Genomic DNA, 15360 nt, shown 5'->3' on the forward strand with positions numbered 1-15360 from the left:
AACCTGTCATAATCTCTTTTCTAATCTCTTCTCCATACAGCCACTTAGTTTTAGTGCTCCACTGACGGTGGGATAAAATCATCGCCCAGACTATAAAGCCACTTACAAGCTGGCCCCTGCCTCTCTCGCTCCAGCTTCACTGTGGGCCACTGTCCCCTTGTTTATTGTGTTTCACAGTGGCTGTTCAGTTCCTAGAATGTGCTCAAGTTTTGCACACCTTGGAGCCTTTGTGTGTTTGCACTTCTGCTTGGAAGGCCCATTGCCTTATTTCCTCATATTCATCCTCTAGTCTCAGGGAAATGGCCCTTCCATTGTAAATTAGGCTTACCCTTATACCCCCCTTTTTTTAAGAAAAGGGGAGGTGGGGCAGAGGGAGAGGGTGAGAGAGAATCTTTTTTATTAAGATTTATGTATGTATTTGAGAGAGAGAGAAGAGCACGTGCACAAGTGGGGGGAGGAGCAGAGGGAGAGAGAGAATCTCAAGCAGACTCCCTGCTGAGCGCTGAGCTGAACATGGGGCTCCATCGCACGACCTCGAGATCACCTGAGCCGAAATCAAGTTGGACGCTTAACTGACTGAGCCACCCAGGCGCCCAGAGAATGTGCATTTTGAACAAGTTCCCAGGGATTGCTGCTGTTGGTCCTGGGAGCACACTTTGAGAACCATTGCCTTGGAAGTTTTAGGATGTGTGTGGGTTCTTTACTGATACGAATGAAAATGCTACTCAGTAAATAGAAACTTGCAGTTATTGAGCACTGATCAGGTGCCAGCACAGTGCTGGGTACTTTCTAGGTAAAGGGGAGACAGGCAAATGAAGGCAGAAAACGACAAGTCCAGGTGCTAAGTGGGACGGTGTGGCTGGCCCCTGGGTGCTCTCCTGCAGAGGGCTGCGTGAGACCCAAGTGCTCGGAAGGGCCTGGGCCAGGCAGCTGTCGTGCGCAGAACAGCGTCCCTCATGTCTTAACTGTGCCCGTAATGATCTCGCCATGTGCTCTTGGGAAATGCGCTGCTTTTCATACAATGACACTTTCTTCTAGGTTTATGATCCATTTTTTTTTTTTAGAGAGGGAAAGAGAGAGAGGGAGAGAGAGAATCCTAAGCAGGCTCTACGCCCAGTGCGGAACTTGACACAGGGCTGGATCTCACGACCCTGAGATCACAACCTGAGCCGAAATCAAGAGTCGGATGCTTAACTGACTAAGCCACCCAGACGCCCCATTACCCTGATACTTTTTTTTTTAGAACAACAGATTTTAATGCAATAAAACAAAAAGTTCTTTAATACTTTTTATAGTTGCCTGCATTTTCCCCGCAGAGAAGCTAACACAGTTTTAGTGTGATCATCTGTCTATGGTTTACCTCCGCAAGGGACCATGTCTGTTTTGTCCACATAGTAGAGGTTCAGTAAGTGCTTACTGAATGAGTGGTACAAGGTGTGAAGAGCTACTCAAAAACAGTACAGGGGACACTGTTCCCACACACGATGGAGGAAAAGAAAGAAATTGGGTCAGTGAGTCTTTCCTACCCCCAAAATCCAGAGGTCACCATGCAGAAGCAACTGTCCACTCTTGCCAGACATAAAGCCAACCACAGAAGAGAGCTAACAACAAAACTAAGGTTTTTCACATTTGTGGCCAATGTTTGCTCCTTGGCTTTGCTCCACTCCCCCCTGCCCCCCCAACCCCCCACCCGCTTTCTAATCACTGAGTGGTCAGCACCAGCATCAGCAAAACCGACTGCCAAGCCCCAAGCCCCAGTTGCCATGGAAACCTCTCTTTGTTACTGTTAGGTAAGAAGATGTACTGAACAAAGTTTGGCTTCACAGTATTTCAGCCTGTGGTCATGGTTAAATTTCCCATGGGGATAATGCTGATTGCTTTTTGGTTGCTTTCTCTTCATTACTAATTGCTTCTGTGATGATGGGTAGTGAAAAAAATAGACTATAAAAAGTGTAAGTGTAAGGACAGAAGATAGGAACCTTGTTTCGCATCTCCTCTGGACCTACATGCCACTGAACCCCAGCGTGCCCCACGGCAAGCAGGCCTGGGGGCTGAGGAGCAGGTTAGGGGAGAAATGGAGGGGTCAGGGGTAAAGGGGCCTGAAGGCAGCTGCAGTGCACAGGCTCCGTCTCTGGGTGGCTGTCGCCGTGCGCACCTGTGGGCACAGAGCTGCCCGGTCTCCCGATTTTCGAGAGCAGCTACCAAGTTTTAAATATCGGCACCTCATTCAGATTAAAGTGCTGTGCTAGCTAACACCGAAGGGTGGCGGGTAGCACGGGTGTGGGCCATCAGACGGAACCTGCAGGTCAGCAGGACCAGGTCCTTCCAGATGCCCCCTTCATTACGGAGACACAGTGCCCGGCCCCCGGCTTCCCTGGGTGCTCTGTCCCCAAGAACAAGTCCACAGTCGCTCTGGGCCTTTTTGAAGACAGGGTACAGCCTCTGAGGGGCCTATGGGCTTCCAGCTTGAAAAGGGGACTGAACATGGACTCTGCTTCCTGGGAACATGGAGGCCTCAGGCCAGGTCTGAGAGGCACAGGAGTGGGGCAAGGCCCACCTTCTGTCAGCATCCCTGAAGGCAGCTAGCAGTTCTCCACTCTTTCCATTGGCTGTCAAGGCCACCAGCAGCAGAAGCCCCCAGAGATTACCAATCTTCTTTTTGCGGGGAGGGGAAGAAGGTGGGCTTTCCTTGCATATGCGAAAGTGCAAAACTTAGGCACAGAGAGAAGGCTGGAGGAAAACCCTGAAGTGTTCACAATGGTGGTACTTAGATAATGAGGTTATAAGGAAGAATGCTCTTCCTTCTGTTTTCCTGCACTTTTCAGTTTTTCTATAATGAGCACTTACTGCTTTTATAATTGGAGAGAAGAAAGAACAAGGCCTCAGAGAGGTTTGTTAATCAGCCCAAGGTTGCACTTGCTGTATATTCACAGATAGGAAGCTGGGGATCAGGGCAAGGGTTGCCTCCCTGCGCCCACAGTGTGGGGAAGGGAGACTCTTAACCATGATTCTTATTGATCTCCTTGCTCATCCTCCTTGGAAGAGAAATATGGGGCGGGTCACTGTGGCTTTGTAATGTGTTCTGCCCACACTCAATACCTGAAGGAGAGTTTTGAGCTCTGTGTCTCTTGCAAGGCTGACTGTTTCATTGGTATGTACTGGGCATGGGACTAGCTGTGTAACTTTCAGGGCCCAGTGCAAAGTGTAAGTGTGGGGCCCTATGTCCAAACACTGCCAAGAATTTCAAGATGGTGGCAGCAGAACTTTAAACCCAGCAGGGCCCTGAGTGACTGCACAGGTCCCACACCCGTGAAGCTGGCCCTGCTTGTGGACACTTCCACTAGACACACGTGAGCCATGGTCAGGGAAGTGGGGCAGAGGGACACTTAGAAGGCAGGGACAGATGGAAGGCTTGGGCTTGGGACGTGAGCCAGAGACTTGAGAGATCTCCACTCGCTGCCAAGTCTCTGTGGCTGGTCTGGAATCCAAAGTAGGACCCATTTGAAATGTTCAGGAGTTAGGAGCCTCAAGTTCTAGTCTTTTCCCCTGTGCAAACACCAATGAATGACTTCTCTTCTCTGGGTCTCGGTTTCCTCATCTCTGCAACGAGAGGGATGGAGTTGGTGATCTTGAGTCGCTGGCAGCTCTAGGACAATTGTGATTGGACTTTGAGTACTTGTGTGGCCCATGTGACAGTGGCTATGAATGTGTCCGTGAGGGACTGAGCAGACAGCGAGAGAGGGCGAGAGAGGGCCCGATTTGGAAATCGCCTTTGATGAGCCAGCAAGAACGACAAAGCTCTCCCTTTCCTTCTCTGGAGTGTGGGCCAAACACAAAGCGGTTGTTCCCAGGGAAATGTAGACGCTGATAGCAGGTTGTACTGGAGGAAGCAGCCCTTAACATTATTGCAAGTGCATAAAACACTTGGTATGTAAGGTGACTTTTTGTATTACAGCTTTGGCAGAGATTTCCTGCAAGTAACAATATGGGTCCTGGCTTAAGGGAAGTGGTATCTTTGTGTAGAAGATGTGGGAAAAGAACAGTGTTGGGGGGAGCACCTGGGTGGCTCAGTCAGTTAAGTGTCTTGACTCTTGGTTTCTGCTCGGGTCATGATCTCAGTGTCGTGAGATCAAGCCCTGCATTGGGCTCCATGCTCAGCATGGAGTCTGCTGAGATTCTCCCTCTCCCTCTCTCTGCCCCTTCCCCTTGCTTGTGCTCTCTCGCTCTCAAATAAATAAATAAGTAAATAAATCTTAAAAAAAAAAAAAGGAAAGAACAGGATGGGGTTTTTACTGGTTTCTCAGGTGGAAGGACTGAAAATTACTATCAGGATCCTGCTATATATTTAGCATCAGTAAAAGACGCTCAGAGTCATGCAGTTTGTAGTGAGAGTCCAGCTAGCCATGACTTACTCTTTTGTTGTCTGCATGGGATCCTGCACGAAGAGTTCTTCCGGGTGTTCTAGAAGTGTCCACAGAGCAGCAGGTCAGATGCTGGTATGCAGATGGCCAATGTTAGGGGTGTGAGACACATGTACTTATAAATCAAATTTATTTGATGCTTTGATGACATTTAATGTGAAGATAAAGCAAAAGCAAAAACAAACAAGCAATGGTACAGAGGGGCATGAGGCTAGTGATTTATGTGAGTAAGTTTTGGAATTTTCAGGGACTTTTGGTCAGTTTCATGAATAAATTTATTCAACAATATTTGGAGTTGTGTATAAAAGAACTTGCGTTTATGATACTTTAAGATTTTTTCTTTTTTCGAAAAGGAAGATTTTTTTTGTTGCACACTTGAGCCAGTATAGGGCACTTTTCAAGGAAGAACCTTCTTACTGTTTGGGTGGGTAAGTTATTCCTCCATCATCTCACATAACTCTTGTTTGTTTGGTTCAAAAATCCTGCGCTAATACTACTCTTTTCCTACAGTCTGATGCAATTTCCCCTTTCATTTGTCAGTCGCGTGCTGTCCCACAGAAACGCCGAGAAAGGATCTCCTTATTTGACTCTTGATCCAAATCGTCTGCTTTCCTTTATGATAGAGAAATGCAGGCTGACAGAAATTTGAGGAACAAATTCAGCTGAGTCTGTTGGTTCTGACCTCACTTGGGGTAAAAGATCAGTAGCGTAGTTTAAAATTTAAGGCTTGGTGGCTGAAGGAAGATAGATTTTCACCCTTGTTTAATATCTTGAAGTTCAAAGAATAAGCTTTTTTCTTTTAATTTTTTTAAGATTTTATTTATTTGAGCGAGAGAATGAGATAGAGAGCATGAGAGGGGGGAGGGTCCGAGATTTTATTTATTTATCTGTCAGAGAGAGAGAGCGCGCACAGGCAGGGGGAGCGGCAGAGGCAGAGGGAGAAGCAGGCTCCCCGTGGAGCAGGGAGTCCGATGTGGGGCTCGATCCCAGGACCCTGGGATCATGACCTGAGCCAAAGGCAGACGCTTAACCGACTGAGCCACCGAGGCGTCCCAAATTAAAGCATTTTTAATGGAAAGCATTTGTGAGGTAGAGAAAGCCACAGACTCACAGCCTCAGAAGGGAATTTTATTTTTTTAAAAAGATTTTGTTTATTTATTTGAGAGAGAGATATCGAGAGAGAGCACAAGCTGTGGTGGGGGGCTAAGGTGGGGGAGTGGCAGGGGGAGAAGGAAAAGCAGACTCCCTCCTGAGCAGGGAGCCCCACGAGGGGCTTGAACCCAGGATCCTGGGATCATGACCTGAGCCAGAGGTGGACACTTAACCAACTGAGCCACCCAGGCGCCCCATCAGAAGGGAATTTTAGAGGGTTCTCCTACCCAGACTCCCTTTGGTCAGACCAGACACTGGATCTCCATTTTCCTATCAAGGCCCATGTAGGCTAGGTGGTGAGCTCACGGTCACCCAGGGAGAAAGTAGGTCTGCTTTGTTGAAGGGTATGTAGTTGTGGCCGATAGACAGCTAAGCAGTACACATGCCACCTCTCCCAGCGAGAGGGGGAGTCAGATTCCTCTCGCCTTGAACCCAGCCTGACCCTATGACTTTGACCAGTGGAGTGTGGTAGGACTGACACAGTGACTCCTTGGCCCAGACCTTTGGAGGCCTTGTAGCTTCTGCATGGGTCATCTTTTTTTTTTTTTTTTTTAAAGATTTTATTTATTTATTTGAGAGAGAGAGAATGAGAGACAGAGAGCATGAGAGGGGAGAGGGTCAGAGGGAGAAGCAGACTCCCTGCCAAGCAGGGAGCCCAATGTGCGGGACTCGATCCCGGGACTCCTGGATCATGACCTGAGCCGAAGGCAGTCGCCCAACCAACTGAGCCACCCAGGCGCCCTGCGTGGGTCATCTTAAGATCTAGTTGCTACGTCAGGAAGCTGAGCCACCCACAGAATCATGAGAAATAACAAATCATTGTGTTAAGACTCAACACATGTGGAATGTGAAATGTGGTGAAAACCACAAAAATAAATGACAAAAACAACATTTTTGTCAACTATAACCCCCACATGGACGTTATTTATTTCCTCAGCTCTGAGACAAGTCAAGGACATGGTCCCCCATTTTTCCTCAGGAAGCGTATATGTATTGGATAAGTGTTCTCCCTCCCTTCCCTGTCATAACCCAGAACCTCTCGTTCCAGGGTCACTGGGACCTGTGGGAGGCCAGGTGATTTCTGCAGTGCCTCCAGATTTTCCCTCTGTCTTTCCTTCCCCACCTCTCCGTCGCTGGAGAGTATCTGAATATGACGGGACCTAGTCGTAGACCTTCCTCCACAGGAGCAGGGTGTGGGGGACCAGGGTGGCACAGAGCTGATGACCTTGGGCTAGACTGTGCAGTTTAATGCTCGGTGAGCAGGCTCTCACAGAGGTTAGTTTCTCTGGTTGTCACCCCACTTTCTGATGGTACAGACCTCTACCCCCAGGGACATGAGGTGGTTGGATCCAGCACGATTTATTGCCTTTCTCCTCCTCTTTATGGGGCCAGTTTTAATGAGCACCCAAGCAGAAATGCCTTTGATTCCTGGGCTGTGAATAACTGTTCTTAATAAAGGGGCGAGGAGCTTGCTGCTGTACCGTGGCATATTTCCATATTAATCATGCCATAAACTCCCCCAGAACGACACTGTGGTCCCTCACGGGGCAGAGGCTCTGACTCCGGGCTTTGGGCTGCTTGAGAGCCCTGGGAAGACAAGCAGCCAGGTCCCTGCCCAGGGAAGCTGGACCCAGGTCCTGACCCCCTCTTCCAGCTCACTCAGCACCCTGCACACCTCTGCTGTGGGATTTACCCCTCAGAAGAAAACAGCGGATTCCAAGGGGCGACTGGAAGTGGGTCAGGAGGTTCTGTCCGCTTTCAAGTATCTCCCACACGAGTCTGTCAAGCCACTTTTCTAGCCATTGTCCTTCCCTTATGGAGCTTGGATGATGGTCGGGGCACACAGACTCCTTGGCTCAGCCCTTCGTCAACTCGGTCTGTGAAAGCCCAGCACATGTCCCTCATTTCTGTGGATTCCCAGGGATTCATAGTCTCCCTTTCCAAGCTCCCGGGTTTGACTGTGAGCAGTCTGTGTGCAGCTACCACCAATTCTGACTTGAAACTCAGTGTCCCTTCAGAGTGCCCCCTCCCCCCACCCAATAAAACATTAATGAACAAGGTGGACTTTGCAGAAGATCCATGAGTGGGAGGAGGAGGGCTTTACCTTGCACTCTCTACTGCACTCCCTTACTCTCTGGATGTTTTGTTCGCCCCAGATCACATCTTGGCCCTTCTACTGCCAGGCTTTTCCTTTTTTTATTTTATTTTTAAAAAGATTTATTTATTTATTTTGGAGAGAGATAGTGCACAGGGGAGAATCTCAAGCAGACTCCGCACTGAGCACAGAGCCCAATGCAGGGTTCGATCCCATGACTTTGAGATCAGGACTTAAGCCAAAACCAAAAGTTGGTTGCTCAGTTGACTGTGCCATCCAGGTGCCCCCAGGATTTACCTTTTTAAATTTTCAGTAGCCCAGGGCACCTGGCTGGCTCAGTTGGTGGCGTATGCAACTCTTGCTCTCAAGATTGTGAGTTTGAGTCCTATGTTGGGTACAAAGATTACTTAAAAATAAAAATCTTGGGGTGCCTGGGTGGCTCAGTTAAGCATCTGCCTTTGGCTCAAGTCATGACCCCAGGGTCCTGGGATTGAGCCCTGACTCAGTCTCCCTGCTCAGTGGGGAGCCTGCTTCTCCCTGTCCCTCCCCCACTTGTGCTCTCTCACTCTCTCTCAAATAAATAAATAAAATCTTTAAAAATAATAAAAAAAATAAAATTTCATTTGCCTGTCTTTCCCCCCCGGTTATCATTAACTTTCCTCTCCTTCTCTCTTGCTCCCCAAAGTCTATTTCTGGCTGCATCCCGTCTCTCTCTTATAGCCTCTGGAAACTCCAAGTACCTCCTCCTGATTATGAGGGCTGGCTCTCCCCTTCCTCTAATGGCTAGATACTAGTTGACGCCCAGAACATGGAGTTGGCTTCCTCCCCAAATGATAATCACAGTATTTCCCCAACAACCCAGAAACTTTTCCTCCGGGACTTCCAGTGCCCACCATTAGGGTGGTAGCACCTTCATCACCTTACTGGGGATTATTTAAAAAATAATTCTATTTTTTAAAAGATTTATTTATTTATTTGGGGGGGAGGGGCAGAGGGAGCAGGAGAGAGAGAAACCTAAGCAGACTTTGTGCTGAGCATGGAGCTGGGTGTGGGGCTTGATCTCACGACCCTGAGATCACTACCTGATCCCAAACCAAGAGTTGGACGTTTAACCGACTATGCCAGACTGCTAATTCTTATGCAATAGCCATTCTCCTTTTGTCCTTTGGCAGTGGAAACCTGATCTTATCAGGGAAACCATGACCACAGTGCACAATGCTCATTTTTCCATGACTCCTTTGCAGCTAGGGGTTGCTGTGTGACATTCAGGCCAATAAGGTGGGAGTGGAAATCACCCTGTGGTGCTTCTGGGAAAATACTGTAAAGAGACGTGCTCTGATTAGCATAACTTTTGGCCCTTTGCCATCTGCTTCTTCCTGCTTTGAGTAAAAGTGCAGCGGCCATCTGTGACCTTGAGGTTGAAAACCACATTAGGGATGGAAGTCAGGAAGATAGAAGAAGCAGGGTCCCTGATTATATCTTTGAGTAGTAGCCCTGAACAACTACTTCTAGATTTCTCGTTACATGTGACAGAGAACTCCTTAATTTAAGGCAGGTTTTTGGTGGCTGTTATGGGCTGAATTCTGTCCCCTCAAATTCATATGTTGAAATTCTAACCCCCACTACCTAAGAATGTGACTGTATTTGGAGACAGGACCTTTAGAGATGTAATTAAGGTTAAATGAGGTCGTACGGAGGCCCTAATCCTATCTTAGTGGTGTCCTTATAAGAAGAGGAACTTTGGACACACAGAGAGATACCAGGGGCTGATGCACATAGGAAATTTGCATATGAGTGCACATGGAGAAGACAAACATCAGAAGAAACCAAACCTGATGACACCTTGATATTGGACTTCCAGGCTCCAGAACTGGGAGGAAATAAATTTTTATTTTTAAACTTTTTTAATTGATTATTTAGTTTTAAAGATTTCATTTATTTATTTGAAAGAGAGTGAGCGAGAGAGAAAGAGGGAACATAAGTGGGGGGAGGGGGAGAGGGAGAAGCAGACTCCCTGATGAGCAGGGAATCTGACCTGGGGCTCGATCCCAGGACTGCGGGATCATGACCTGAGCCGAAGGCAGCCACTTAACTGACTGAGCTGCCCAGGCACCCCAAGAGAAAATAAATTAAAAAAAAAAAGATTTTATTTATTTATTTATTTATTTATTTATTTATTTATTTATTTATTTAGAGAGCAGGAGCAGTGGAAGGGCAGAGGAAGAGGGAGAGACAGAATCTCAAGCAGACTCTGTGCTGAGCCCAGAGCGTGACATGGGGCTCCATCTCAGGACCCTGAGATCATGACCTGAGCTGAAATCAAGAGTTGGATCCTTAATCGACTGAGTCACCTAGGTGCCCCAGAAAATAAATTTTTGTTGTGTACACCACCCTGTCTGTGATGTTGTTATGGCAGAAACAAACACAGTATGACTTTCAGCCAAATGCAGCCCTGACTAGTAGACCACGACTTTGGATCTGGCTATCTGGGTTCAGTGGGGCCAGGATCAGCTCAAGAGGCAATAAGGAAAGTTCTGCAATTAGGTTCTAAGTCAAGTATCCATCTGAGAATGGCTCCAGGATCTTAGGTGCCTGGCTCAGATGTCCCCTCTTCCTGGTCGGATGCTTTTCATTTCCCTCTTCCTTCCCCAGAGCTTGTGGTTGCAATGCACCTACTCCTCCGAACCTTGCTGGCCTTGAATGTTCACCTCTCAGCATCTAAGAGTGTCAAAATGTTCATTCAGTAACTGGTCTGGGCTAACGTGGCAAGCATAGTGCCTGGCGTATAGTTAACATTCAACAAATAGACATTAATTGAATTAATGAATAGGAAAGGACTATGGGAGCCATTACCAGGTAACATATACACATTCACCATACATTTGTTTATTCATCATTTGAAAATCTTATTTTTTCTCATTATAAAAACTAACAATAGCTGGTCTTCAACTATGTGCTAGACACTGTGGTAGGTGCTTTGCATTTTTTATTGTTTATCTTCACAAGAGATCTGCAAGATAGGTATTATGCCAATTTTATAGATGAGGAAAATGGAATTTAGAAACCAAAGGAACAAAGATAGTAAATGATGAAACGAGTATTTAAAATGCAGGTCTGTCTGATTCTGAAGGGCATGCCCATTCCACAATATTCAATACAGTATGTTGAATATACTATGTTGCTGCCCATAAAAGTAATACATGTATAAATACATACTAATTTATATGTATATATAAATTACATACATATTCTCTAATATATATAAAAATTACTCTATAGTCTAATATAAATTATATACATATACACCATATATTTATGTGTTATATATAGAATATATGTGTGTATATGTTGATATATAGATGTAGATACAGAGACCATATGTATATAGTATCTATAGAAAATATAAAAAAGTAGAAAGAAAAGGGAAAAAACTATGGGGAGTTTTGTTATTTTTTTAAGGATTTATTTATTTATTAGAGAGAGAGCACACAGAGGGATAGGGAGAAGCAGACTCCCCACTGAGCAGGGAGCCCATTGTGGGACTCGATCCCCGAACCTGAGATCATGAGATGCAGGCAGATGCTTAACTGACTGAGCCACCCAGGCAACCCTCTTTATGGAGTTTTAAAAAATTGTGGTGAAGTGTACATAACCTAAAATTGACCATTTTAACCATTTTTAAGTGTACAGTTCAGGGGCATTAAATATATTCACATTGTAGGACTATTGTAAATTTGGCTTTTGTTCATCTATTATATTACACCATCATTTTCCACTGGGCATGCAATTTTTTTTGAAAAAAATCGGTGTAATCAACATATAGCATTCCATTGCTCATGCATTTAAGTGACCTTTCATGAACCAAATCTTCTGCCTTTGTGTCCAACCATTAGTGACCCCAGGGAAATGCATTTTCAGCCTGATCCTGGAGAAATTTGGGGTGAAGGGCCTTTTGGACCCCATAACACATGCTTATTTTAATGGGAGATAAGGTTCTTGTTGGAAATGTTTTCACGCTTGGAAAAGGGACTTCAGGGACTGTTTCAGCTCTCACAGCTTGCTTTTCTGAGACTGGGAAAGTCATGCCAAGCTCCAGTTGATGTCTTGGGCTTTAGAGACAATGATTAGATTTGTCAACCTAGTGAAATGGTAGATTTTATTTACAAGAATTCCTGGGGTGCTGCCCGCAGTGAGAAGAGCAGTCAGAATGGGACACATGCCCCACTGCCCAGTGGCAGGGTGGGTCTATATGTTGGAATCATGGACTTCAGGAAGGAGGTGAGGTTGCATGAAGGGTTATGGGTCTGTGGAGGGTGGAGCGATGTGGTGGTGAGAGCCTGTGAGAGAGGGTGCCATGCTTAATGGGGCTGTAACAAAGGTCTACTGTGCATCTTTGTACAAATTCCATTGCTGCCTCACAAGAAAATCGATGGGAAAGTTATTCATTTAAAAAAAATGTTTGGAGTTAAACTGATATTTCTCGGACAGTGGTGTTCTCAATCTGGCCACAAGGCTGCTTGGTTGTACACGACTTAAAGGCTCTGCCCCTCTCAGAAGGTATTTGCGTGTTTGACAAGTGACCAAGCCAAGACTTGATATGGACCCCCAGCGGGACTTCTCCAAATGCGAAGGGCCTTGTGGGAAGTCTGCACACTAATTTTTGCAGGGCTAGAACCCCTTTTTAGTTGAGGTGACTAAGGGAGTTCCCTGTCTAGAAGGTGAGGCTATTTACTTCTCTGGGGGTAGTTCTGTTTAGTAATGATTAAGACGCTTACCACTGAAAGATGGGCGAAGGGAAGATGAGGGAAGATTATGGTAAGACTGATGATTTGCTCTCATCTGATGTCCTCAGGAGATCTAAAATGGCTATGGCCTCTGTCATTTTCCTTCTTTGTCCTCCTTTTCTTTTACATTCTGTGAGGATCACTTTTCTGCTGTCTTCAAACTGGCGGTGAAGCCTTTTGGGAGAACAAGGGCTTTCTGCTTCACATCCTAAAGCACAGCTCTTGATCTCAGCCCAAGACTTCACTCCTTTTGATGCTCCCATGTGAGTTCTTCCTGCTGTCTCTTCACTTAATCTGTTGTTCGTCTTTTTTTTTTTTTTTTTAGGATTTTGTTTATTTATTTGACGGAGAGAGACACAGCGAGAGAGGGAACACAAGCAGGGGGAGTGGGAGAGGGAGAAGCAAGCTTCCTGTAGAGCAGGGAGCCCGAAGCAGGGCTCGATCCCAGGACCCTGGGATCATGGCCTGAGCCGAAGGCAGACGCTTAACGACTGAGACACCCAGGCTCCCCCTGTCGTTCGTCTTTTAAGACACAAGTCAAACATCTCTAGGAAGCCTTTCTATTCCTGGTTTGGATTTTTCACTCCAACCAGGAAAAAAGTTGCTTGACATTGTGGGTAAATGGTCAACGGATTTCTGACAAGTGTGCAAAGAAAATTATATGGGGAAAGAATAATGTTTTTAACAAATGGTGCTGGGACACCTGGATAGCCACAAGCAAAATAATGAGGTTGGATCCTTACCTCACACCATATATGGAATTCAACTCAAAATGGATCAAAGATCTGAATGTAAGAGCTAGAACTGTGAGAAGAAAAACATAGAAGTAAATATTTGTGACCTTGAGTTAGGCTGTGGTTTCTTATGATATAAAAGCACAAGCAACAAAAGAAAAAATAAACTGGACACCATCAAAATGGAAGACTTTCATGCATCAAAGGACAGCATCAAGAAAGTGAAAAGACAACCCATGGAATGGGAGAAAATATTTGTAAATCATATATCTGAAAGGTTCTGGTATCCAGAATATATAAAAAAGCCTCTTACCACTCAATAATAAAAAGACGGTCCAATTAAAAATGTTCAAAATATCTGAATAGACATTCCTCCAAAGGAGATATACAAATGGCCAGTAAGCACATAAAAAGATGTTCAATATCATTAGCCATCAGGGAAGTGCGAATTGAAACCACAATGAGATACCACTTCATACCCACTAGGATGGATATAATAAAAAAGACAGATGATAACAAGTGTTGCAAAGGATGTGGAGAAATTGGAACCCTCATTCATTGCTGGCAGGAATGCAAAATAGCATAGCTATTTTGTAATATAGTTTAGCAGTTTCTCACATGGTTAAACATAGAGTTAGATATCCATCCATCAACTGATGAATGGATAAGCACAATGTAATATATTCATACAATGAAATATTGTTCTGCCATAAAAAGGAATGAAGTATTGACTCATGCTACAACATGGATGAATTTTGAAAACATTATGCTAAGGGAAAAGAAAGCAGCCATGAAAGGCCATATATTGTACGATTCCATTTATTTATTTATTTTTAAAGATTTTATTTATCTGAGAGAGAATGAAAGTGAGTGAGATCACAGAGGGAGAGGGAGAAGCAGACCCACCGCTGAGCGGAGAGCCTGATGCGGGGTTTGATCCCAGGACCCCTGGATCATGACCAGAGCCGAAGGCAGACGCCTAACTTACTGAGCCACCCAGGTGCCCCTGTATGATTCCATTTATATGAAATGTCCAGAGTGGGCAAATCAGAAAGTAGATTAGTGGTTTCCTGGGTTGGGGGTGGGGGGAAGAGTTGGGGGATAATAACTAAGGGTATGAGATTTTTTTGTGGGGTAACGAAAATATTCTAAAATTGATGGATGCACAACTCTATGAATATATGAAAAACCATTGAATTTTACACCTTATTTTTATTTATTTTTAAAGGATCTATTTATCTATTTTGAGAGAGAGAGAGAGAGAGCACAAGCAGGGGGAGGGACAGAGGGAGAAAATCTTTCAAGCAGACTCCCTGCTGAGCAAGGAGCCCGATGTGGGGCTTGATCCCACAACCCATGAGATCGTGACCTGAGCTGAAACCAAGAGTTGGACACTTACTGACTGAGCCACCCAGGGGCCCCAAATTTTACACTTTTTAAAACTTTTTATTTTTTTAAAGGTTTTATTTATTTGACAGAGAGAGACAGCGAGAGAGGGAACACAAGCAGGGGGAGTGGGAGAGGGAGAAGTAGGCTTCCCGCCGAGCAGGGAGCCCGATGCGGGGCTCGATCCCAGGACCCTGGGATCATGACCTGAGCTGAAGGCAGACATCTAACGATTGAGCTATCCAGGCGCCCCACCACCACCCAATTTTACACTTTAAATGAACAAACTGACATGTGAACAATATTTCAACACATCTGTTAAAAAAAGAAAAAAATGAAAATGTCAATAAGGAGTCTGTGATTTCCTCAGGAAAGACTGACTACACTTTGAGGTTCCACAGCCCTTCTTAGGGAGGTCTTTGACATGTTAGTGTCTGGATTTGTACCTCTGACTGTGTGTCGGGGGGGAGGCCCCCTTTCTCCTACAGGGTGCTAGCTTCCCTTTCTTGTGGTGTTCAGAGTGCTTTGCTGTCTGTTTACCTAAGTGTCTTCCTCCCTGGGCTGGCTAGGTGGGCTGGTTAGGGACCTTGAAGCTTGAGGGATAACTTGGCAGTGGGATCCCAACAACCTGCAAGCACCCACAGGCACGAATAGAGAAAGCCCCATGGAAAGCCTGCTCACTCTACTCAAAGGTCCGAGAAAAGGGCAGAACAGCGGACAGTGCCCACCTCATTCCACCAAACATCAAGGGAAGAACTCCCCCAAATTCCCTCAGCCCTACCCTGTGG

This window comes from Eumetopias jubatus, unplaced genomic scaffold (genome assembly GCF_037043125.1).
Source record: "Eumetopias jubatus isolate StellerSeaLion01/CBP00866 unplaced genomic scaffold, mEumJub1_p1.0 scaffold_3, whole genome shotgun sequence".
NCBI lineage: Eukaryota > Metazoa > Chordata > Mammalia > Carnivora > Otariidae > Eumetopias > Eumetopias jubatus.